This window comes from Narcine bancroftii, chromosome 7, assembly GCF_036971445.1.
Source record: "Narcine bancroftii isolate sNarBan1 chromosome 7, sNarBan1.hap1, whole genome shotgun sequence".
Taxonomy (NCBI): Eukaryota; Metazoa; Chordata; class Chondrichthyes; order Torpediniformes; family Narcinidae; genus Narcine; species Narcine bancroftii.
The window spans coordinates 166187229-166210996 of record NC_091475.1 but is presented as its reverse complement, the minus strand read 5'-3'; the positions used below and the strand labels follow the sequence as shown (position 1 = coordinate 166210996).

The window sequence follows — 23768 nt, the reverse complement described above, 5'->3', positions numbered from 1 at the left end:
AGATACACACAAAGATAAAGATTGTACAACAGGCTTTAATCCACAGACTTCCACAGAGCCAGGCTGGCTGTGGCTGCAGCAACTCTGAGTGAGGCCTTGGGAGGCCGTCGCAGGCTTATATCCTGGAGGGTGATTGACACCCAATGGGGTGGGGCTTGATCCATTCAGGCCAACTAATTGACAGCTGGCCAGGTGTTGTCCTGTCCCCTTACACTCTTGCAGTAGACTGGTGGTGGACCACCACAGTCAGCAGCAGTCTATTTGAACTGCTTCACACTTTCTGTGAATCCAGTCTAAGATGAGATTTCTCCCAAGTTTAATTATTATAATGATTGAACAATTGCAAAGGAGTAGCCTCCCTCCCCTTTTATACCATTCAAAACTTCGAACTATTTTTTTAAATAGTACCCATATTCTTTATCTCTCATAACTCCCAACATAACTAAAAAATAGACATAGCATCGTCACAGAAAAACCTTAAAGTTCTTCAAGTTCTCAAAGCATTCAAAGCTGACTCCATTTTATCTCTCAACTACCATTTTATGTTATACACCTTTTCACATACCAAGGAGGAATCAAATATAACTTCTCTGAAATTATCATTTTCTCTTTACAAGCAACATTCTTATTTGAGATACAGTAAAACCCCTAGTATACGGAATTCAGGCAACTGGAAATCTCAAGCAACTAGTAAAAAAAATCAAGGAAAATACATTTTAAAAATGAAAATAAATAAGAATAAAATAATAGGTAAAAAAATGCCAGTTTAAAATTGTAAAAGTAAATATTCTCTGAGCTAACATAAAACTTCGGTGAAGATGAGAGCAAATATTCAGCCAGCAGAGCGCCCTGATCTGCTTTGCTCGTAGCAATTCTTTGAATAAAGTCGTGAGAAATAGCAATGGCTTCACCCAGGATGAAGGGATAGTTGATACGGCTTGCCATTGGGGTGACTCTCTTAAAATGTCTCCTTATCCTTGCTTTGTAAGAGTTTCCATGGTCAGAGGCCTCATCTGTAAACTTGGGAGAAGGGGAGTTAATTATAATGTTATTGTTTATCTTTCTGGCAGCTCTGAGGAGGGGAGGAACCAGCAGATGCAGCAGTGGTTAAATGTTTTCAATGAATGTAACTGAAAATATGTTTAAGGTTTATACTGAAAATATGTTTAAGGTTTATATAATCATGCAAATGAAGTTTGTTCATTGTAAGGACACTATAGTATTTTTGTCTTTTAAACTGCTTATTCTTATTGCAGGAGTATTAGTGAGGCATTGCAAGAGTATGTCTCAAGCAACTGAAAAATACACACCTGGCAGCTACCAATCCCCATAGGTTCCAGATCCAGGGTTTTTTTTTAACTGTAATTGCTAATTCTTGCATATAATAAAAATCCCAAAAACATTATTATTTAGTTCTACTTCTAGTTCCTATAATTTATTTGAATGTGTTTTGGAATATTTAAATGTTGTTTTAAGTACACAAAGCATAGTAAAGGCAGGTATCTGGATGATGTATTGCATGATGACCTAGCATTCTTGACTTACACTGATACCTGGCTTTCAGTTGTCAGTTGGTTATTTAGTTACAAGAAAGTGAATGCACTGATTTTTTTTCCAGAATCAAATTCCGAATTAAAATTAATTTATAACTAATTTATAATAGCTCTTTCTTGTTTGAACATAATCTCAATCTTTGCCATTTGTGGTGTTCACCACAAGACTTCGTGAATGAAATGAGAAAATCTGAAAGTTAAGGTTTCCAAGAGCATCAAATTCCTTGTGGACTGCTTTCAAATTTCAAGGTGGAGAATGGATGAAGTACAGCTGACTTGTTTAATTTGCTTTTTCATGTCAACTTTCTCTTGATTTGACAAGCATCTACCTCTTTTTTTAACCACAATTGTATCCTTGTGACTATCAGAATAACCATAAATTACCATAAGGCTGGGCAGTTGTGGCATTGATAATGAAGACACAATGCCATCTGATAGCCATCAGCAGACATTGTAATTTAGAACAGCCATTCTCAATGAGGGCCATACAGGAGTCACAGCACATTTAAAGGAGTGGCACAGACCGAAATTCTTAATAAGGGAAGCCCAAGGTGTGAAAGGAGCATGGAAACTGAACAGATTAAATATATTTTTGGGGGGGGAAACAAAGATATATAACTGACGTTTCGGGCTTGAGCACTTCTTCAAGGTTGTCTCATGTCCAAACTCTCAAAGCATTTTGTCTCATTAGATGTGAGTGCTACTGGACAATAGTTATTAGCCCCTTTTCCACTGGCATCTCAATGAATTGTCTGTGCAGTGCTCCAGGATAGGAAGCTTTTTGTGCTATTTCCACCGGGCCACCCCTCACTGGGACTCTATTTGCTTTTCCACTGAACACACTCATCCCCGGAGATCGGAGTGTTCTACCTTCAACTGGAAACAGGTGACTTTCTGCTGTCCCTTTTCCACTTGTTTTATCAGCACGCTGGTGTCAGCAAACACCGAGGATATGAGTAGGGGTAGAGGTGGTTAATCCTCGGCGTGAAATGACGCCATTTTTTCACTGGCGTTTGGACAATGTTCCTCCTCCGCTGGACCCTGTCCCAATTAATTCCTGAGACAGGTTGCCAGTGGAATAGGGGCTATTAAAGCAGCTCACTTTGCTCTTCTTGAGCACTGGGATGATTCATGCCCTTTTGAGGCAGTTGAGAACCTCCAACTGCAGCAGAGAGTGAGAGTGAACTTTGGCTAGTTTGTTGGCACAGATTTTCAGCTGCCTGCCAGCTACACTGTCAGGGCCTGATGCCCTGCGAGGGTTCACCTGTTGAAGGATGTTCTGATATCGGCATCAGAGATAGATATCACGGGGACTTCAGCTTCTGCAAGGATTCTTATCGGTACCGTTGTGTTCTCCTTTTCAAAATTAACATAAAAGGTGTTCAGCTCATTGGGTAGTGAAGCATTTATGGTATTTGGCCTTGCCTTGTAGGATGTAATTAGCCTGCAATCCCTGCCATAGCTGGCAAGTATCTGACTATCTCTAGTTTCCCACAGAATTGCCTTGTTGCTGCTGAGATGGCAGGTCATACTTGGACTTGCTGTGGAGATCTGGATCACCCGTCTTAAATGACTTCACCTTCAGTAGGTTGCAAATCTTTCGATTCATCCACAGCTTCTGGTTGGAGTACTCCCAGTATGTACACATGGGCACACACTCATCCAAGCAGCTCATGATGAAGTTGGTGACAATAATGGCATATTCATTCAAGTTTGAGGATGAGTCCTTGGAATATGGTCCAGTCCACCAATTCAAAGTAGTCCTGCAGGCACTCCTCCATCTCCCTCAACCATACTTTCACCATTTCCACCACTAATACTGTAGTTGTCAGTCTCTTCTTGTATGCCAGGGGTAGAAGTACAGGTGGGTGATCAGACTTGCCGAAGTGCAGTTGTGGGATGGCTTAGCAGGCATTCTTCATGGTGGTGCAGCAGTGGTCAAGTGCGTTGGCTCCCCTGGTTTCGCAGATAATATTTTGATGATAGTCATTAGAGACTTTTTCAGGATGGCCTAGTTGAAATCCCCTACAATGATCGGAGGGGAGAGGGGGTTCACGTGAGAGATCAGAATTTGTAAAAAAAAAGGTTTAATATATTAACTTTTTTACAACTTTCTTTCCCTAAACAATATTTGAACCTATTTATTAATGGGGTTAAAGAAGAATAGGACTCGCCTGGCGGCCTCCAGAACACATTGGCAGAAGGAAGGTACAAGGGACCAAGGGCCCTCGCACAGTAAGAAACCTGGAGAGGAAGTTTGCTCTACCTCCCAATTGGAGACATCTCTCCCCGGTTCCAGCGCTGTGATGTCATTGGCACTGGCAATGACAGAATAAATTTCAGGGGGAACCCTTGACTCAACGCACAGACACGTAATTACACGCATACGCGATTCAACAGATCGATTACAGAAGTCAGAACTAATCGAGGAAGAGGAGTCATCACAAAGTAGTGACCCTGATAAGAGTTCAGAGGAATTAACCAGTAGAAGAAGAGGCTGCCAGGGCAGTGGAGAAGCAAAAGGCAAAGTTAAGTCTGGACATACTATAGATGATGTTTTGAAAGCTTTGGACAGAAAAGAGAAAAATACAATAAGAAACTTGATAATATTTTAAAAGCTGGAAGGGGCTATAGAGTTGTTAAATGAAAGAGTAAATGTTGTTAAAGAGCAGTTTGAAGATGCAATAGATTAGGTAACCAGTTTGGACAAAGTTGTTAGCACTTGGGACCATGAAAAAGTCAGAATTTGGGACAAAGTTAATGTTCTAGAAAACTTTAGTAGGAGAAACAATGTTAAAATTGTAGGCCTTAAGAAAGGTATTGAAGGTCCTAACCCAATTACATACTTCCAAGACTGCCTTCCCTGAACTTTGGGACAGGAAAAATGGGATACAACATTGAAATAGAAAGAGTGTACAGATGACTTCTGCCCCCCTCTCCCCCCCCACCCCCCACCCCTTTCACCTTTCAGGCTAGTAGCCCTGTTCTGAGTTGATAAAATGTCTATGATTTCAGGACTGTGAGACCGAGCAGCGGGCAAAGGAGCATTTGTGAGGGGGAAATTGCATATATAATGGTGGTGCAACAGCCAAGACCAGCAAAGCCACAAACCTGCATTGACAAAATAGAGACTCAAGTTCCCTGTCCACCACAGCAGCTGTTGAGTGTAAATTCAGTTAATAGTTTGGTACAACAACAAAATCTCAATAACAATGACCACACTTGACAAGTTGTCAGAAAAATTGTCATAGCCCCACACTTAACTTTAGGAGTTATTAACACAAATCTTAGGACCAAACATCTTCATTTGCTTCCATAAGTAATTCAGATGTGGGGAAATACATCCGTTGTTCAGTGCTCAATTCCATTTGCAACAACTCAGTAAATGAGGCAGCAAGACAAGGCTATAGTTAGTACAAGTTGATAAATGGAGATAATATTTGCTATACAATTGTTATAGTTAATAGCCATCTCCATCAAGAGAATGCCTAAAGCCCAACCCTTGACATTTGATGTATTATCATTGGCAAGCCTCCCCCCCACCTTCAACATCTTGTTATCACTAGCCGTATAAATGCCATGGCCACAAGAACAGGTGCATTTTCTAGTAAATGACTTTGTGATATCCCAGATAATATTCATTATCTAAAAGGCATAAACGAAGGACTAATCTCTGCTTGCCTGGATGAGTGTTGCTCCAGCATATCTCAATAAAGATCAACACCATTCAGGTCAAAACAACCAGCTTCATTGGGCCTTGTATACCACTCTAATCATTAATTCCCTCCATCATGAGCATGGAGTGGCTCCAGTGTGTATCGGTTAGAAAATGCACTGCAGTTACACACCGAGATTTTCCAAGAGCGATTGTGAAAGCCACAACCTCAAGAAGGATGCAAGCAGCAGGCACATTGGGAACATCAGCACATATAACTTCACCAATAAGTCATAGATCATTTTGATCCATCATCACTGGGTCTAAATTCCAGAATTTCTGTCTCAAATAAACTGGTAGTACCTTCTCCAGAAGGACTGCAGTTTAAGAAGATGGATCACCACTACCTTCTCAATGACAACATTAATGGTTAAGCTTTGGAATGCATTGCCAGAAAAGTGGTGGGTATGGGTTCAACAGCCGCCTTCAGAAGTTTTGAATAAGTACTTGAAAAGGAAATACTTCAGTGGACATGGGGAAGAGTAGGAGTGTGAGTAAAATGGAATGGTGTTCAACAAACTGGGGTAAATGGTACATCAAAGTATAATTTTTTTAATAATTGAGATATATTTTTATTTATTACATTCTGTCTCCCTCCTTATGCTGTTACTTCTTTTGTCATTTCATTATGTACACTTCTCTGTTAAATCATTTCAGAGATCATTCATTTTGAGAAAGTCGTGATCTGAAGCATCAATAGGTTTCTCTTTCCACAGGTGTTGCTTGACTGGCTGAATTCGCCCAAAATGTCTGGGTGATACTGCAGGGGGTGATCTCTGTACCTGCAGGAAGATTACCGAAGGACAGATCACACCTGGCCGCTGTCAATCAGCCAACCTGAATAGACCAAACTCCACCCAGCCGGCTGTGAATCAACCACCCAGGATATAATCCTGAGCTGGCCCCTCTCAAGCCAGTCACTCAGGAGTCACCAGTACAGCCACCACCTTAGCAGAGACTTTTAACTGAATAAAACCTGTGGTACAGTCTTTCTCGAGTTTTGTGTCTGCTTACTGCTGCAGCAGTCCATCACAATGTGTGTCTTTGTTTCAGATTCCAGCATCACCAATTTAATTTGTTTAGAAATAATTGAACTAGGTTTGTGGTTCTGGATTTCCTTCTGTCTTCCCCATGTCTAATCTTTTTTAAATTTAAATTTTGATATACAGCATAGTAACAGGACCTTCTAGCCCACAAGCCTGTGCCCCTCAAATACACCAATTAATCTACAATTCAGATATATTTTGAAGGGTAGGAGGAAGCAGAGCACCCGAAGGAAACCCACGCAGATATGGGGAGAAGGTATAAGCTCCTTGCAGACAGTGTCTGATTTGTGCTGTAATTGCATTGCTTTAGCCACCATACTAACCATGCCATCCCTCATTTTTAAAGATTATATTTAATTAGTTCAAAGGAAAAGAGCACAACCAAATTATTTTGCTTGTTCAAATCACACATATTGCTTGACTTTTGAAAAAAAAAAATTCCATTTGTACTGGTTATATTAGAGAACATAAAATGGAATTGACTTTACCACAAATGATCTTTTATAAAGAGAACATGATACACTGCAAAACACAATTGAATTTTGGTGTACTTAAATGAAACATTTAACTGTTGAATTAATAATTTTAGACTAAACAATGATTTAAATTCAGAGCAAGCGTATACATATACGTAATATTACGTGTATGTAATATTTTTTATTTTCATATGAAATAGCTAATAGATAAATTTTTAAAAGAAGTATTTCAATAAGTCTGTGTGTTGTCATTTTGGATACCTTGTAAATATTCTGTATATGTTAGATTTTCAATGGAGGGCAATTCCATTGAAACTGGGAAGTGCTTCTGAGGTTCAAAACTATTGTAATTACACTAAAGTATTACACCAACCATTACAGTCCTTGAGTAGATGATAACAAGGGTGGTATTTTCTTCTAAAATATACACAGTGGAATTTGTTACTTATTTCTCAAGTAAGAGCAGCTCAGTTAGCACAGCGATTAGCAAGATGCTGTGACAGCACCAGTGACTAGTATTGAATCCAGCGCTGTCTATAAGGAATTTGTACATTCTCACCATATCTGCATGGGCTTCCTTCCACCCTTCAAAATGTATGGGATTGCAGGTTAATTTTGGTGTAATTGGGTGGCATGGGTTTAAATGGCTGGAGTCACCTTGTAAATAAAATTTAAAATTTACATAATTCTATTTCATGCTATTATTGGATCAAGCACAATTAAAGAGGATTATTTGTTTGGATATCAATATAAGAATTAACTTTAATTTCAGTTTAGTGTTTTGTTCATTTTTATTAACATTTAACATGTAAACTAGTTTTGAATGGTGGTGAGGAATTTTGCAACTAATGAAAGAGGAGGTTCCATGGATATCCCTGTTTTTGGGAATGGGAGAGCCCAGAGTATAACTACAGAAAAGTTGGTAATATTTTTGCAATGACCTTCAGTCAGAGATATTGAGAGGATGTGCCTTCTTGACCTCCTCTTCAGATCACCATCATCATAGACAAGAACTTCCATGGCAATTTGGTTCAATGAAATCAAGAAATAGCACAGTGCACCAGATACAACAAAGGTTGCAGAATTAAGCAGTTATATTATATCGTCAATATTATGGGTCAGTTCTGGTCACAGAGGAATAGGGATCATATTTAAACATTAGAGAAAGTGAAGAGAAGACAATGGAAATTGATCATTGGTGTTAAAGGCCTGAACAGAGGAAAGAATGGGTGACCTTGGAAATGATGTATTGGAAAAAAATCAGACCATGCAGTGAGACATGACCCTAAGACACGTGTTGTGCAAATATATCAGTGAGCATGTTAGTGCAAATATATCAGTGAGCATGTTAGTGCTGAGTTGGACCACTAGATAGAGCAGTGCACATAGATTTACTTTTGTCTAACCCATACAACATACATCTCAGCTGAGTCATTTCATTGGTTTTATGAACAATTTTAACATTCAAAGAAATCATAGAAAAACCTACAGTATTTTTATTCAGAGTGGATAAAGAAGAAACCATTTTTGATAGATTTAATAAGGACAGAAAAAAGAAAAATAATCATTTTTTGGTTATTTATGAGAATCAATGGAGAGCAACGTGATTCCCCTGTAGTTTGAGCAGTCTGATTTCTCGCCTTTGTTTTTGTACAGGGTGATGATGGTGGCATCACGAAGATGCTGAGGCAGTTTACCTTGGTCCCAACAAAGCCTGAAAAACTCATGCAGTTTGGCATGCAGAGTTTTGCCGCCAGCCTTCCAGACTTCTGGGGGGATTCCATCCATACCTGCTGCTTTGCCACTTTTCAGTTGTTCGATTGCCTTATATATCTCATCCAGGGTGGGAACCTCATCCAGCTCTAGCCTTAGGGGCTGTTGAGGGAGCTGGAGCAGGGTGGAATCTTGGACTGAGCGGTTGGCACTGAAAAGAGATTGGAAGTGTTCTGACCATCGGTTGAGGATGGAGATCTTGTCGCTGAGGAGGACTTTGCCGTCTGAGCTGCGCAGCGGGCTTTGGACTTGGGGTGAGGGGCCGTACACAGCCTTTAGAGCCTCGTAGAAACCCCTGAAGTCGCCAATGTCCGCGCTGAGCTGTGTTCGTTTGGCGAGGCTAGTCCACCACTCATTTTGGATCTCCCGGAGTTTGCGCTGAAGATGGCTGCATGCGCGACGGAAGGCTTGTTTCTTCTCTGGACAGATCCTGCCTCAGGATCTTCGTGATGCCACCATCATCACCCTGTACAAAAACAAAGGTGAGAAATCAGACTGCTCAAACTACAGGGGAATCACGTTGCTCTCCATTGCAGGCAAAATCTTCGCTAGGATTCTACTAAATAGAATAATACCTAGTGTCGCCGAGAATATTCTCCCAGAATCACAGTGCGGCTTTCGCGCAAACAGAGGAACCACTGACATGGTCTTTGCCCTCAGACAGCTCCAAGAAAAGTGCAGAGAACAAAACAAAGGACTCTACATCACCTTTGTTGACCTCACCAAAGCCTTCGACACCGTGAGCAGGAAAGGGCTTTGGCAAATATTAGAGCGCACCGGATGTCCCCCAAAGTTCCTCAACATGATTATCCAACTGCACGAAAACCAACAAGGTCGGGTCAGATACAGCAATGAGCTCTCTGAACCCTTCTCCATTAACAATGGCGTGAAGCAAGGCTGTGTTCTCGCACCAACCCTCTTTTCAATCTTCTTCAGCATGATGCTGAACCAAGCCATGAAAGACCCCAACAATGAAGACGCTGTTTACATCCGGTACCGCACGGATGGCAGTCTCTTCAATCTGAGGCGCCTGCAAGCTCACACCAAGACACAAGAGAAACTTGTCCGTGAACTACTCTTTGCAGATGATGCCGCTTTAGTTGCCCATTCAGAGCCAGCTCTTCAGCGCTTGACGTCCTGCTTTGCGGAAACTGCCAAAATGTTTGGCCTGGAAGTCAGCCTGAAGAAAACTGAGGTCCTCCATCAGCCAGCTCCCCACCATGACTACCAGCCCCCCCACATCTCCATCGGGCACACAAAACTCAAAACGGTCAACCAGTTTACCTATCTCGGCTGCACCATTTCATCAGATGCAAGGATCGACAATGAGATAGACAACAGACTCGCCAAGGCAAATAGCGCCTTTGGAAGACTACACAAAAGAGTCTGGAAAAACAACCAACTGAAAAACCTCACAAAGATAAGCGTATACAGAGCCGTTGTCATACCCACACTCCTGTTCGGCTCCGAATCATGGGTTCTCTACCGGCACCACCTACGGCTCCTAGAACGCTTCCACCAGCGTTGTCTCCGCTCCATCCTCAACATCCATTGGAGCGCTTTCATCCCTAACGTCGAAGTACTCGAGATGGCAGAGGTCGACAGCATTGAGTCCACGCTGCTGAAGATCCAGCTGCGCTGGATGGGTCACGTCTCCAGAATGGAGGACCATCGCCTTCCCAAGATCATGTTATATGGCGAGCTCTCCACTGGCCACCGTGACAGAGGTGCACCAAAGAAAAGGTACAAGGACTGCCTAAAGAAATCTCTTGGTGCCTGCCACATTGACCACCGCCAGTGGGCTGATAACGCCTCAAACCGTGCATCTTGGCGCCTCACAGTTTGGCAGGCAGCAACCTCCTTTGAAGAAGACCGCAGAGCCCACCTCACTGACAAAAGGCAAAGGAGGAAAAACCCAACACCCAACCCCAACCAACCAATTTTCCCCTGCAACCGCTGCAACCGTGTCTGCCTGTCCCGCATCGGACTTGTCAGCCACAAACGAGCCTGCAGCTGACGTGGACTTTTTACCCCCTCCATAAATCTTCGTCCGCGAAGCCAAGCCAAAGAAGAAGAAAGAAAGAAGAATGAGAATCAACAATTACTCTTTCATATTAAGGTTGACAATTAATAAACACAGAAAATTATTAGGAAAGCATTAAGATTTTCTTCCTTCCCAAAAAAGGAAAAAAAAGGGGAACCCTGAAAAAGAGCAATGGAAATGGAAGATTTACAAGTCAATAAAAGATAGGGAATAATGCATACCTCAACAGAATTTAAAACCAAAACAAAGCACAACATTTTATCAATGGGGGAAATTGAGGGACAGAGGAAAGAATAAATGATTATTCTAACAATTGCATGGTAATTAGCGCGGTGAGGGATTTGCAATGGCAGATCCATGGATGATGTAGGTAGATGGAGATAGGATAAAGGTGTGGTTTGATGTTGAATCGGAGAGTCCAGAGATGAATCTGGAGTGTAATGAATGTATGGTATAACTATAAGCCCAAAGTAAAAAGGACGTCATTAGAGTTTTCAGCTATATGTTCACACAGCAGGAATCAGGAACATTGTCCACATTTATCCAAGCTAATTATTGCCCATCCAAGCTAGTCTCACATGCTTATTTGTATCCTTTAAACTTGTATTCAGCTCCACCACTTCCTCTGGCAGCTCATTCCATATGTGCTCTACCCTCTGTATAGAAAAATTCACCTTCATGTCCTTTTTAAATCTTTCTCCCTTAATTTTAAACTGATACCTCTCCCTCTAGTATTAGACACTCTTAACTGGAGGAAAAAAAACTGTGACTATTCACCTTACCAATAAGACCAGAAGACATCAAGTCTGCCCCCACTGATCCATTTTCCCACTTAGCACCTCTACCTGGTTTTCTCCCCATAACCTTTGATGCCCTGGCTAAACATGAACCTATTAATCTCTGCCTTAAATAGACCCTTTTACATAGCTTCCACAACTGCTTGGGGCAACAAATTCCACAATTTACCACCTTGATTTTGTATACCTCCATAAGGACATTCTTTGGACCCACATTCTTCAGGGTGAAAAGTACGATCTTACCCAGCCTCTCCTATAATTCAAGCCTTCCAGTCCTGATAACATCTCTGTGGTCTTATTCCAGTCGAAGGACATTTTTCCTATAGCAAGGCAACCAGAACTACATAAAATATTCCAAATGTGACCTTTATCAACATGTTGATATGGTGTTTCAACTCATGTAGTCAATGCCCTAAACAATGAATGCAGGCGTACCAAGTGCCGCCTTATATTGTTATATACCCGTGTCGACATTTTCAGGGAACTATATACTTGTATAGCTGCACCAAGTAAGAATTTTGGTGCATTTGCACATTAAGTATGAGATAATAAATTCACATTGAACATTATATCTCTAGATTTCTATGTTCAACAAGTCTCCCAAGGATTCTACTTTTTAGTGTGCAAGTCCAGGCCTGATTTGAGTTACCAAACTACAACATCTCACACTTATATGAATTAAACTCCATCTGCCATTCCGCAGCCCACTGACCCAATTGATCAAGATCCTGTTGTAATCTTAGATAATGTTCCTCAACAGCAGTTAGCAAACACTATTACAGTGCCAGTGACCCAGGTTTGAATCTTGCACTATCTGTAAAGCGTTTGTATGCTACTACCATGACAGTATGATTTTCCTCTGGGTGCTTCGGTTTCCTCCCAACATTCCAAAGATGTACAGGATTGATAGGTTGATTGGTCACACAGGAGTAATTGTGTAGTGTGGGGTGTGGACCGGAAGGGCCTGATACTGTGCTGTATCTCTAATTTAAAATAAATCATGCTACTGTCAACAATGCGAAGCTTAGTGTGAGATTTTGGTGGCAGACAACTGAGACATAGGAGATTGCTGATGTGAGAATTTGCAAAAAGAAACACTGTAAGAATTCAATGGGTCAAGCAGTATCTGTTGAGGGTCTCGATCTAAAATGCCACTTTTTGTCTTTTCAGATTTTGGTTGAAATAAGCAGCAGAAGCATGGATAAAAATGGAATCATATTACTTCAATTTTAGGACTAAACAATACAGGTATATAATTGTCTCAAATGTTCATCTTTAATGGACACATACAATATTAACACAATTAACTTGTTCCTGAATAAATTAAGTATATGATTAATCTTGGATAAAATGACCTGGTTTTAACTCTTGCTCGAGGCACCATACAAAATGCAATGTAACTAAATAACAATTTACTAGGACATATGACATTTACCATCCATCTCGTGTTTGGTGAAATAATGAATCTACTTTATAATGAAGTGACTGAAATTTTCTTAGCTGAATTTGTCACCATACCAATTCAATCTTGGAGCAATGTGAAACTTTTTGTTTCACAAACATGTTTTAAAACAGGTCATGGTTGTGTGCACAGCGTTGTTGCTGTTAATATGGTGATGCAGCAGATGAGATTGTGGAGTGTTGTTATAATGTACTGATTAAAATTTTAGATTGGTTGGGAATATAACATTATAAAATGTTGTTTGAAAAACAAATAAATAAATTGTTGTGACTGGATGTAATGAGATTTAACCTCAATTTAAACAGCAAACTGTCAAAAAGTTTATGTGTACATGACAATGTGTATCTGCAGTTATTTTCTATTTTCTCAGAACCCTTTGAATTTCATTGGATCAACTTTAATGAGGTCAGGACAATATTCATTCCACAAAATAAGACTACTCCATTCCACTATATATTGACCAGAGAGTGATGATAAATACTACCTTATGATTTAGTTTTTATGATTCTAAGAAATATGGATGGATTTAATTCTAAAACTATGCCTTGCAGTGAAATAGAGTAACTAAATTATACTTTTATATGGGTTTATATTGACACTGTAATTGTGTGTAAAAATGATCTTCAATTGAGCTTTGTCACTCAAAATACTGTACTCCAATGGTAATATTGACGTATTGAATTTAAATATAATGTGAAACATATCTTTGGACAGATTTTCTGCTCACAGTGCTTCCTGATTCAATATTCAATGACGTGTTAAGGAAAAAAAAGTGCTATCTATATACAGTGTCCTCCATAATGTTTTGGACAAAGACACTATTTTTTTCCCTTTATTTGCCCCTGCGCATCACAGTTTTAAATTTGTAATCAAACAATTCACACGTGATTAAAGTGCACATTTCAGATTTTATTCGGTTACTTGTATATATATTGTTTTGACCATGTAGAAATTACAGCACTTTTTATACATAGTTCCCCTCATTTCAGGGCACTATAATGTTTTGGACATTTGGCTTCACAGGTGTTTGTAAGTACTCAGGTATGTTTAATTGGTTCATTGGTGCAGGTATAAATGAGGTAGGCTTGTAAGGTTTTGATCACCTGTAGTTGCCATTTTTCAACATGAAGACCAGAGTTGTGCCAATGAAAGTCAACAATGCCATTATGAGGCTGAAAAACAAGAATATAACAGTAAGAGGCATCACTCAAACCTTACGATTACTAAAATCAACTGTTTTAAACATCATTAAGAAGAAAGAGCATATTGGTGAGCTCAGTAATCGCAAAAAGACTTGTAGGCCAAGGAAGATCTCCACTGCTGATGACCAAAGAATTCTCATCATAATGAAGAAAAATCCCCCAATGCTTGTCTGACAGATCAGAAACACTCTCCAGGAGGCAAGTGCGGATGAGTCAATGACTTCATTAACAGAAATACAGAGGCCACACTGCAAGATGCAAACCATTAGTTAGCCACAGAAGTAGGGTATCCAAATTACAGTTTGCCAAGAAGTATTTAAAAGATCCTGCAGAATTCTGGAAAACAGGTCCTGTGGAAGATTAACATGTATCAGAGAAATATGTATAAAAAGTGCTGTAATTCCTACATGATCAGACCTTGAATAAAATCTGGAATGTGCACTTTAATGGCATGTGAATTGTTTGATTACCTATTTAAAGAAGTGTCTTTCTCTGAAACATCATGGAGGTCATTATATGGTATTTGCACATCCTCTCCTTGACTGCATAGGTTTCTCTTGGATGCTCCCATTTAATTCCACAACCCAAAGATGTGTGAAATTAAAGGTTAATTAGTCTCTATAAATTGCCTCTCATGTGTAGTTGATTTCCAATGCACATTCAACCCAGCAGTTTGAATGCATGAAACCCATTTTGTGTGTTCACCCTTAGTCATATAATCAGTGGCAGCTTTAACCTCCATGTCACACACTTTCTTTAAAAATATCCTTAATGTGCACCTTTTTGGCTGAGTATTTTTGTTACAGCAGGTGATATTCTCTTAAGGAAAGTATCTATTTTCCTATCAATTATTTTCCTGTGATGCATTTAAAAAACGCTTTTTGAAGCAATAATAAATTGCTATGTGCTTATTTGATTGCTTGTATGTGTCTTTTGTATCAAGTCATTAATTTGTTTTATTTTTGAACATTTTATTTAAGAAATTTAAAATCACATCCATGTATACATATTCAATAAAACTAAATTAAAAAATTAAGTACTAACAATATGTGGTATATATAAAAAACCCCTCTCCCTCCCTTCTCATCCCCCACCACCAACCCTTCCCTAAAATATCAAAGAAAAGAAAAAGAAAACAGTTTGGAGAATGTCAAAAAGAAATATAAGTCTCAATACAAATAATAATGGAACTGGGGGTTTCCAACAGGACAGGCTTTCAGAGAGTCCTTCAAATTTTCAAACCAATATATTGTAAATATGGGCTCCATATTTAAAAAAAAAGATACTTATTAAGTAAATTATAAGTTATTTTCTCAAGTGGAATACAAGAACACAATTCAGCGTTCCATTTCTTCATTCCTTAGTCCGTATTTGATTTCCAAGTAATGGCTATGCACTTCCTAGAAACAGCTAATGCTAATCATAAAAATTCAATTTGATACATAGTTAATCTTAATTTAGATCTAACCACTTTAATATTACCCAACAAAAATAACATTGGATCTTGTAGGAGTTTACCCCCAATATTTTCTCCAAAAAAATTTCTTATCTCTAACCAAAAAGGTTTTACTCTAGAACACTTCCAAGTCATATGTAAAAACAAACCAACTTCATGATTTCATCTAAAACATAAATATGATAATGTTGGGTTCAAAGTTTTTTTAAGTTTTGAGAAGATAAATATAATTGATGTAAAAAATTATATTGAACAAGTCTATACCTAACATTAATAATTTTGTCATATTTTCTTTATGTGGTTGCATCCAGTCATTTTCATTTATTTATCTATTTAACTCAACCTCCTATTTTAATCTTGATTTATGAATTCCTAATTTAGGAGCTACTTTTTGAAGTAATTTATACATCACTAAAATAAACTTATTTATACCACCCTTGCATATCAATAATTATAATTCATTCTGTCTAGGTAGTATAAAATTATGACCTAACTTATCAATCAAAAAAGCCTTAACCTGATAATAACAAAAAAAAGTATTATTGTATTATTTAGGACATTAAATTTTTCCTTCATTAAAAAGTAATAAAAACTTCAAAACAGTCTTCTATTTTCTTAATCCCCATTGGACTCCAAATCCTCAAAAATCTATTATCCATAGAAAAAGCAAGGTCTATTTTGATATAAAGGCAGTTTTTGAGAAATTAAACCTTTTCCACCTTTCATAATCTATTTCAATCATAGTTCAATCAAATGTTTCAAAATAGGTGTATCTCTGCTTGCTATTAATAATTTTGACTTACGTTTATAAATAAAGTCCTGTGTACAGTTTTCACTGATTTTATTCAATTCTATTTTAACTCAGGCTGAAAATTTAACTACATCAAACATTTGATTAATAAATTTGAATTGAGCTGCCTTATAAAGTCAGAAGCGAAAAGTTTAATAAAATAGCAGGTCTGGACACAAGCAGACTGCAGAAATCTTCATTAACGTACGCGTAAGGTGATTGTAACAGAGATAACACACGCAAGTATTCTCAATCACCCAACACAGTGCAACCAGTCATATTGGACTTAATACTACCGATATCAGTAACTGCTTACACTCTCACAAGCACAGCACAACCCAGTCACATTGGACTTAACACTACTTATACTTCTTTGGCTTGGCTTCGCGGACGAAGATTTATGGAGGGGGTAAAAGTCCACGTCAGCTGCAGGCTCGTTTGTGGCTGACAAGTCCGATGCGGGACAGGCAGACACGGTTGCAGCGGCTGCAGGGGAAAATTGGTTGGTTGGGGTTGGGTGTTGGGTTTTTCCTTCTTTGCCCTTTGTCAGTGAGGTGGGCTCTGCGGTCTTCTTCAAAGGAGGTTGCTGCCCGCCAAACTGTGAGGCGCCAAGATGCATGGTTTGAGGCGATATCAGCCCACTGGCGGTGGTCAATGTGGCAGGCACCAAGAGAGCAACTGTTTATATAGACTTATCACAACCAAGGACTACAATATCTACCCACCATTCCCTGTCTAACGTGGGGACAGCTCAGATGCTATCTACAACTACAACAGTATACAGCAGCCCCAATCCCTATGTAGTGCACATCTTACCAGCAACTCCTCCAGCGTTGCCCACAACAGGATTCATCTCAGTGATAAAGAGCAAAGGAGGAAGAGCTACTGTACATGATGGTCTTTATAGTGGAGTAAGATGGAGGGTTCAGCTCACGTAATCACAAGGTGATTAAAAGGGCCAATGGTCAGGAATACACTAATGGGTGAGCAGAGTCTTTGTTTCAGAAAATGACAACAGCCTACCAACTGTCCACAGACCTAAAAAGTTATTGTTCTCCCCATGGAGTGTCATGCTGCGAGAACTGGGCCTTTATCTGTTTTTTTGTCACTGACTCTCATATGTGGTCTTGCCGACTTCCCCGGATGTATGTGCAGTGTGCCTCACTGACAACAGCACTGATACTACCTTTGTCTCTGAGCAGGTAATGTAAGGTCACCTGGCTTTACCTTGATCTGAAGTACCACAACTTTTCTTTGCCCAGTGTTTCCACTACAGTGGCCATCCTACAGGGTGCTTCCCTATCGTTTGGATCCCAAATGGCTGCTTCCCTGCTGTCTCGTGGGAAGCCAAGATTTGGCCTGGCAGTCATCCAGGTCGTACTGGTGATTCTCATAGGTGCACCCCATTGATGGGCTGTGGACTATTGGCCATCTCGTGCCAGGATACCATTCCTGCTTGCATTCTTACTAATTGCTTAGACCGGTGCTGACTGAACTAGGTGCACCACATAGCCAGGGTGTGCTCCTTTTGTGGACTCACTGGGAGAGTCAGGACTGTGTATGGCAAATTGCATGGAGAGTAAAAAGAAACCAGTTCATGAAGTACCCATCCCAGCAAGGATTACTGGAATTGAGGTGGTAAAATGGTGAGGGGAGTAGAAGAATATTTTGGATAAGAGAATCCATACAAGCAGCTCCGGTAGCTGTCGACAGATTCGGCGTAGGTGAAAGACCCTCAGCTGCATGTGCCAGAGCAGTGATGCAAGTGCCACTGTCTGTTGTGGTAGTGCTGCATGCATATTCGTAGGCTCCCACAGCACCGATCAGTATAAGCAGGAAGAGGAGCAGCTTGAATGGTAGTCTTCTTCTGTTGGGTGGTTGGGGGGGCGGGGTGGAGGGGAGAAGGGGTCTGGGAGAACTCACTCATGTCTGCTTAGTGTGGTAACATGAAAGGTTCAATTCTCCCAGTATTGCGACCCTTCGCGTATTGCCTGGGCCAAGCGCCATGATCTCCCCTATTTTCAGCAGATCATGTGGCTGCTGCACCCACACTCTACCGGACTCCTTGGAGTCTTGCATGTCTAATTCTTCAGTTTTGGGGCATCGGAGGATGCCAGATGGCATGAAAGTGGGGAACACCCTCCCCCCCCACCCTGCCCATTGGGGCGTGAATTCAACTGGTCAACTGGCTGTTGGAGCACACTGAGCCACCCTTGCAATATATGTTTGGGTGTCAGTATGCAAACTTTTTCTTTAAGTCAGATGCCTGTGGGGGGTAGGAGATGTGCATGTGCAGCAGACGTGAGATACCAACCTCCACCACCCAGTTCTGTACGCTTGTCCCCATGAAGTGAGTCCCCTAGTCGGACTGTACACCCATGGTACTCCATATAGAAGAGAGGCAATGTAACCCTTTAATGGCACTGTCCTGGCAAGGCACCGCCATCAGGACACTCAAGTTTGTGTCAACCATTGTGAGGCCATACTGCTCTTTATTTTGGCATGCTAACAACCTGACATAGCTGACCTGCCATACCTGGCCTGCTCCCATGCTGTGGCGAATGTAATCTGGTGGATCCATTGGCCAACCCTGTGGTTTGACCAGTTGGCAGATGGGGCCTCTGCAGTTCTAGCCTTGTCATGTATAAGTACTACTCCTGGTCTCTCTGCCCATTGTCGTGTGCCGTGGGACCCCAGATGGCTGCTCTTATAGTGTGCCCATGTTGCCAGTGCATTGAGGTCAGTGTGATCAGGATGCATGGTGGCAGAACAGACTTATGCTGCATGGTCCAGGGGAGCATTGTGTGCAGCCTCCGCTGTGCCTCTGTTGGTGTATGGTCCACACGGTGAACCATGAGCAATCTCTACCCAACCTACTCCGAGATAAATCACCTGTGTTACTGGCCCTGGAGTGGGCAACTGTAAATTTCCCAGCCCATGTCGTGCCACCGGGCCATCCATGCAGCCATGCCATTAACCATTGTCCAGGAGTAAAAACGAATGGGGCCTGTGGTTTTTTTGGAGTGCTATTGTGGTTACCTTGGCTTGTTGACTGAAACTGGAACACCCCCCCCCCCCCAATCCTCTTGTGTAAGTGTCTTACCTTTGGGGGGGTGAAGCACCGCTGCCTTTCACAAAGGTGCTTGCTGCTCTTCCACAGGCTGAGGTTGTCTGTGAACCAGGCCTGTTGCTGCTGGTCTGGATCGAGGGTGTCAAAAGACTGGCCCCAGGCTATGGGGGATAGGTGTACTGCAGGGAGGGGAAGTGTCACTTCTGGGAAAGGACATGCCCTATTCATGCAGTTGGCTCACCTCCTCCCTGCCCCCAGAACTGGCCTTGGCACAGTCCACAATGTACTACATCCACTTTACTTTGGAGGACCACTGGGAATGACCCTCCTTGTGAATGGCATCAGTGGACGATGCATTGCATGATGGGGAGGTGAGGTTTGAGTGTGATGATCTCACCAGTCATTCGGTGCTTGATATCGATGAGCACTAGGTAGCATGCTAGCAGTTGGCGCTTGAATGGGCTGTAGCAGGAGGCAGCCTCAGGGAGGGACTTGTCCAGAATCCAAATGGGACTCTGTCAACTTTCATCTTTTGCCAGAGACTCCACTCGGCCATTGTAATGGTGGCAGAAACCTGTAGCTTGAAGGTGACCCCAGTTTGGCAGAGGGCGGGGCTAGTGACAGTAGCTGCTCAGTGACCTGTTTTGCCCTGTTAAAAGTGTGTTTTCTGCTTGGGACCCCATCGAAAGGTAGCTTTTTTTCCTGGAGACCTGCTACAATTGGCAGAGAATCATTGTAAGGTGGGGAATATGTTATCACCAGTAGCCTTTGAGGCCAATGAAGCTCTGGGTTTCCACTTTATTGGTGGGCAACACCGTGTTAAGAATTTTATTTTTGATGGTAGTAGGGATCTCTCCGTGGACTGAATGCCACTGTATTCTTAGGAAAAGGACTGTCTGATTGGATCCCTGCAGTAATTAAAGTGTCTAGGGACTGTGCCTCAGCATCCTCTGAGGGTCATTGGAGAAGGATATCATCGATGTAATCCAGTGGTTCTCAACCTTTTTCTTTCCATTCACATACCACTTGAAGTAATCCCTATGCCATAAGTACTCTGAGATTATTAGTAAGGGATTGCTTCAGGTGGTATGTGAGTGGGAAGGGAAGGTTGAGAATCACTGCTCTAGACCCAATTGTTTGTGAAATATTTTGCTTGAGAAAAATTGTCATTGGCACATTTCCTTTGGAGTTATGAAACCATGCACATAATGAGTCAATGAGGTACAATTAAAACAGTGGTTTTCAAACTGTCAGCCCAGTCTACCAGGTCCCGTGTTCCACCAGTAAACCTGCTAACTTACTAAACCTCGCACTTCCATCAGTCTACCCAGGATTTCTACTCTCATGCCCTGAGGCTCCCTAACTAGCTGCAGGATCCTGCCTGTCCTGTTTGTGAGGAAATATGCCATAACACACACACACACACACACACACACACACACACACACACACACACACACACACACACAACAAGACACCCACACAAAGATTGTGACTGCGCGTGTGTCTAGCCGAGACTCCTTGAACCCTGCTCACAGCACAAATTGTTGAGTCAGAAGGGAAAAGTTTTGTGGGTTCAAAGAATAGTGATCTGGACACAGACTGAATGAAATAATCTTTATTGAAGCACATGTAAGGGGATTGCAACAGGGAATACACATGCAAATATTCTCAATAACACAACAGTGCAACCAGTCACATCGCTCTTAATACTACTGATACCAGTAACTGCTTATACTCTCATAGGGACAGTACAACTCAGTCACATCAGACTAAATAATACAGATACTAATAACTACTTATACAGACATCACAACCAAGGACTACATTGTGCTACCCACCACTTCTTATCTAACATGGGCACAGGTCATACTATCTACAATAGTATACAACAATCCCTATGTAGTGCACACCTTACCAGCAAGTCCTCCTGTGTTGTCCACTGCTGGGTTCATTTCAGTGCTGAAGAGCAAAAGAGGAAGAGCTACTGCATGTAATGGACATTTTAATGCAGTAAGATGGAGGATCCAGCCCATGTAATCACTAGATATTAAAAGGGGCCACTGGTCAGGTGTGCAGTAATAGGTGAGCAGAGTCCAACCTTGATTGACAGGTGATGCGACTTCCAATTAGGTTCCAGATGAAGAGGTCATGTGACCCTCCACAATTCACATTCCCACTAGGTTCCAGACGGAGAGTTCACATGACCCTTCACAATCCCCACTACACTGTCAAGGATGGCTAGTTTACCAATTCCTTCCCACTATCTCAATCCAGCAAAAGAACCATCCTCACCCCCTCCTCCTTCCAGACCCCAGACTGTTGTTGCAAATTAGCTTTTGTGAATTCAAGCAATGCATTGGGAAAAATACATGGCAGTTTCAGAATATTACAGATAAATATAAGGTGATCTACTTTGTTGGCAATAACAGGCAGGCAGCTTATTATCTGAATGATGACAAATTAGGAAAGGGGGAAGTATAACGAGACCTGGTTGTCATGGTGCATCAGTTATTGAAAGTTGAAATGTAGGTACAGCAGGCAATGAGGAAATCAAATGGTGTGTTGGCTTTTATTGCGAGAGGTCTAATGTAGTGCATAGGGCATTGGTGATGCCACACCTTAAGAATTGTGTACAGATTTGGTCCGCTAATCAGAGGAAGGACATTCTTTCTATTGAAGAAGTGCAGCAAAAGTTCCCCAGACTGATTGCTAGAATGACAGTACTGATGTATGAAGAAAAACTGAATAGACTAGGGTTAGCCATTTTAATTTAGAAGAATGAGAGGGGATCTCATTGAGACATATAAAATTCTTCTAGTTTTGATATGGAAAGAATGTTCCTGATGTTGGGGAAGTCCAGAACAAGGGGCCACAGTACTCTAAGGATAAGGGGTAAACCATTTAGGACGGAGGTGAGGAGAAACCCTTGGAACGTTTTAAGCATAGAAAATTGTTGATGACATTTCAATAGAATTATTCAAAAGGGAGTTAGATGTGGCCCTTATGGCCATATGGATCAGAGGTTGTGGACAGAATTCAGGAACAGGGTACTTAAGTTATATGATCAGCTATAATTGTGTTGAATGGTGGGGGACCTAATTTCTATGATTCTATTTATATATTGACAACTAAGTACATTTGATGTTATTTGCAGCTTGCTGCTTTTTTTTTGAGGTTTTGCTCTCTGTATATTGTCTCTGATTTGCTAAACATCTTACACTGGGAGCATGAAGACTTTGGTTTGGGGAGAGGGAGAGGTTTCCTGGGACAGGTTATCCTCTTAATGGAGCATCTAGACACCCATTCTAAATCGGGGCCATCCCATTTCCCACCTCCCCACCCCCTGAGATCACAACACATTTGAGAGGGGTCTATGGACTGAATAAAATATTTTTTTCTGTTTTTATGTCATCATTAGGAGAAAAATACAGAAGAAACCAACTAAACTTGACTGCTTTACAGGGAAGGGGACTCATAAATTTTGAGCAGGGTCCTAAGAGGTCCAAAAAAAAAGATTGAGAATGGTCAATCTAGACATTCTGTTGTACAATGGTTCCCTCTTATCTGCAGTTTTGCTTTCCACAGTTTCAGTTGCCCACAGTCAACCGTGGTCTGCTCTCTCCCCACAGCCTTGTATCAGTCCCAACTAATCCCACTGCCCTACGGTCTTCCCACAGCCCTATGTCAGTCCCCACACTGATCCCACTGCACAGCTCTCTCTCCAAAGCCCTGTGCCGGTCCCCACACTGATCCCACTGCCCCGCTCTCTCTCCACAGCCCCACGACAGTCCCCACACTGATTCTACTGCCTCGTTCTCTGCCCACAGCCCTGTGTCGGTCCCCAATTATGAATAAAAAGTTTACAGGTACATGACAGTATACCATATAGCTTTGCTAAGTATACAATATGGTGTTCACACAACGTCCACATTGCATAAGGCCCAATTTCACAGAACTTATTGTGGATGTTAAGGGGTGTACACCCTGTATAGAGTTCAGTTCTATCCACGGTTTCAGGCATCCTCTCAAGGTCTTGGAACAAATCCCCTGTTGATAAGGGGGGAATGACTGTATTTAATCTTTAATCTTCAGTTCTGCTTCTTGTGTTGAGATGAACCAATAAACAATCAATTCACAACTCTTTTCTCAGCAGTACCTTGTCAAGACATATTATGGTTTGGAACTAAGGATTTTTTTTTCAAGTTGAGTGGATTATGATTTGAATGACCATCAATTTCTTTAATATTTGGAGTAAAATGTTTTCCAAAATGCTTTTTTTTCAAGATGCATAATAATTAGTTTCCTGTGTAATTACCCTTTGCATCATGCTGTACCACAGATTAAGAAAAATAGGATAGCTTTATTCATTGTAAGGAGGCAG

The 23768-nt window shown here is 41.2% G+C and overlaps 1 protein-coding gene and 1 long non-coding RNA gene across 6 annotated transcripts in view; one reads left to right on the top strand and one right to left on the bottom strand.

The window, feature by feature from the left end:
- The window catches only part of LOC138739328 (GRIP and coiled-coil domain-containing protein 2), a 134642-nt gene that overhangs the window by 74244 nt on the left and 36630 nt on the right, over positions 1–23768 (bottom strand). The window lies entirely within an intron of this gene.
- The window catches only part of LOC138739332 (uncharacterized), a 49726-nt gene that overhangs the window by 2459 nt on the left and 23499 nt on the right, over positions 1–23768 (top strand). For 3 of the 5 annotated variants that reach the window (XR_011342180.1, XR_011342178.1, XR_011342177.1), the window contains exon 2: positions 12575–12652. This is a non-coding gene — a long non-coding RNA (uncharacterized lncRNA). Of the gene's footprint in view, positions 1–5984; positions 6258–12574; positions 12653–13236; positions 14943–23768 lie in introns of those variants that run through there. The other 2 variants (XR_011342176.1, XR_011342179.1) reach the window with 2 other exon arrangements.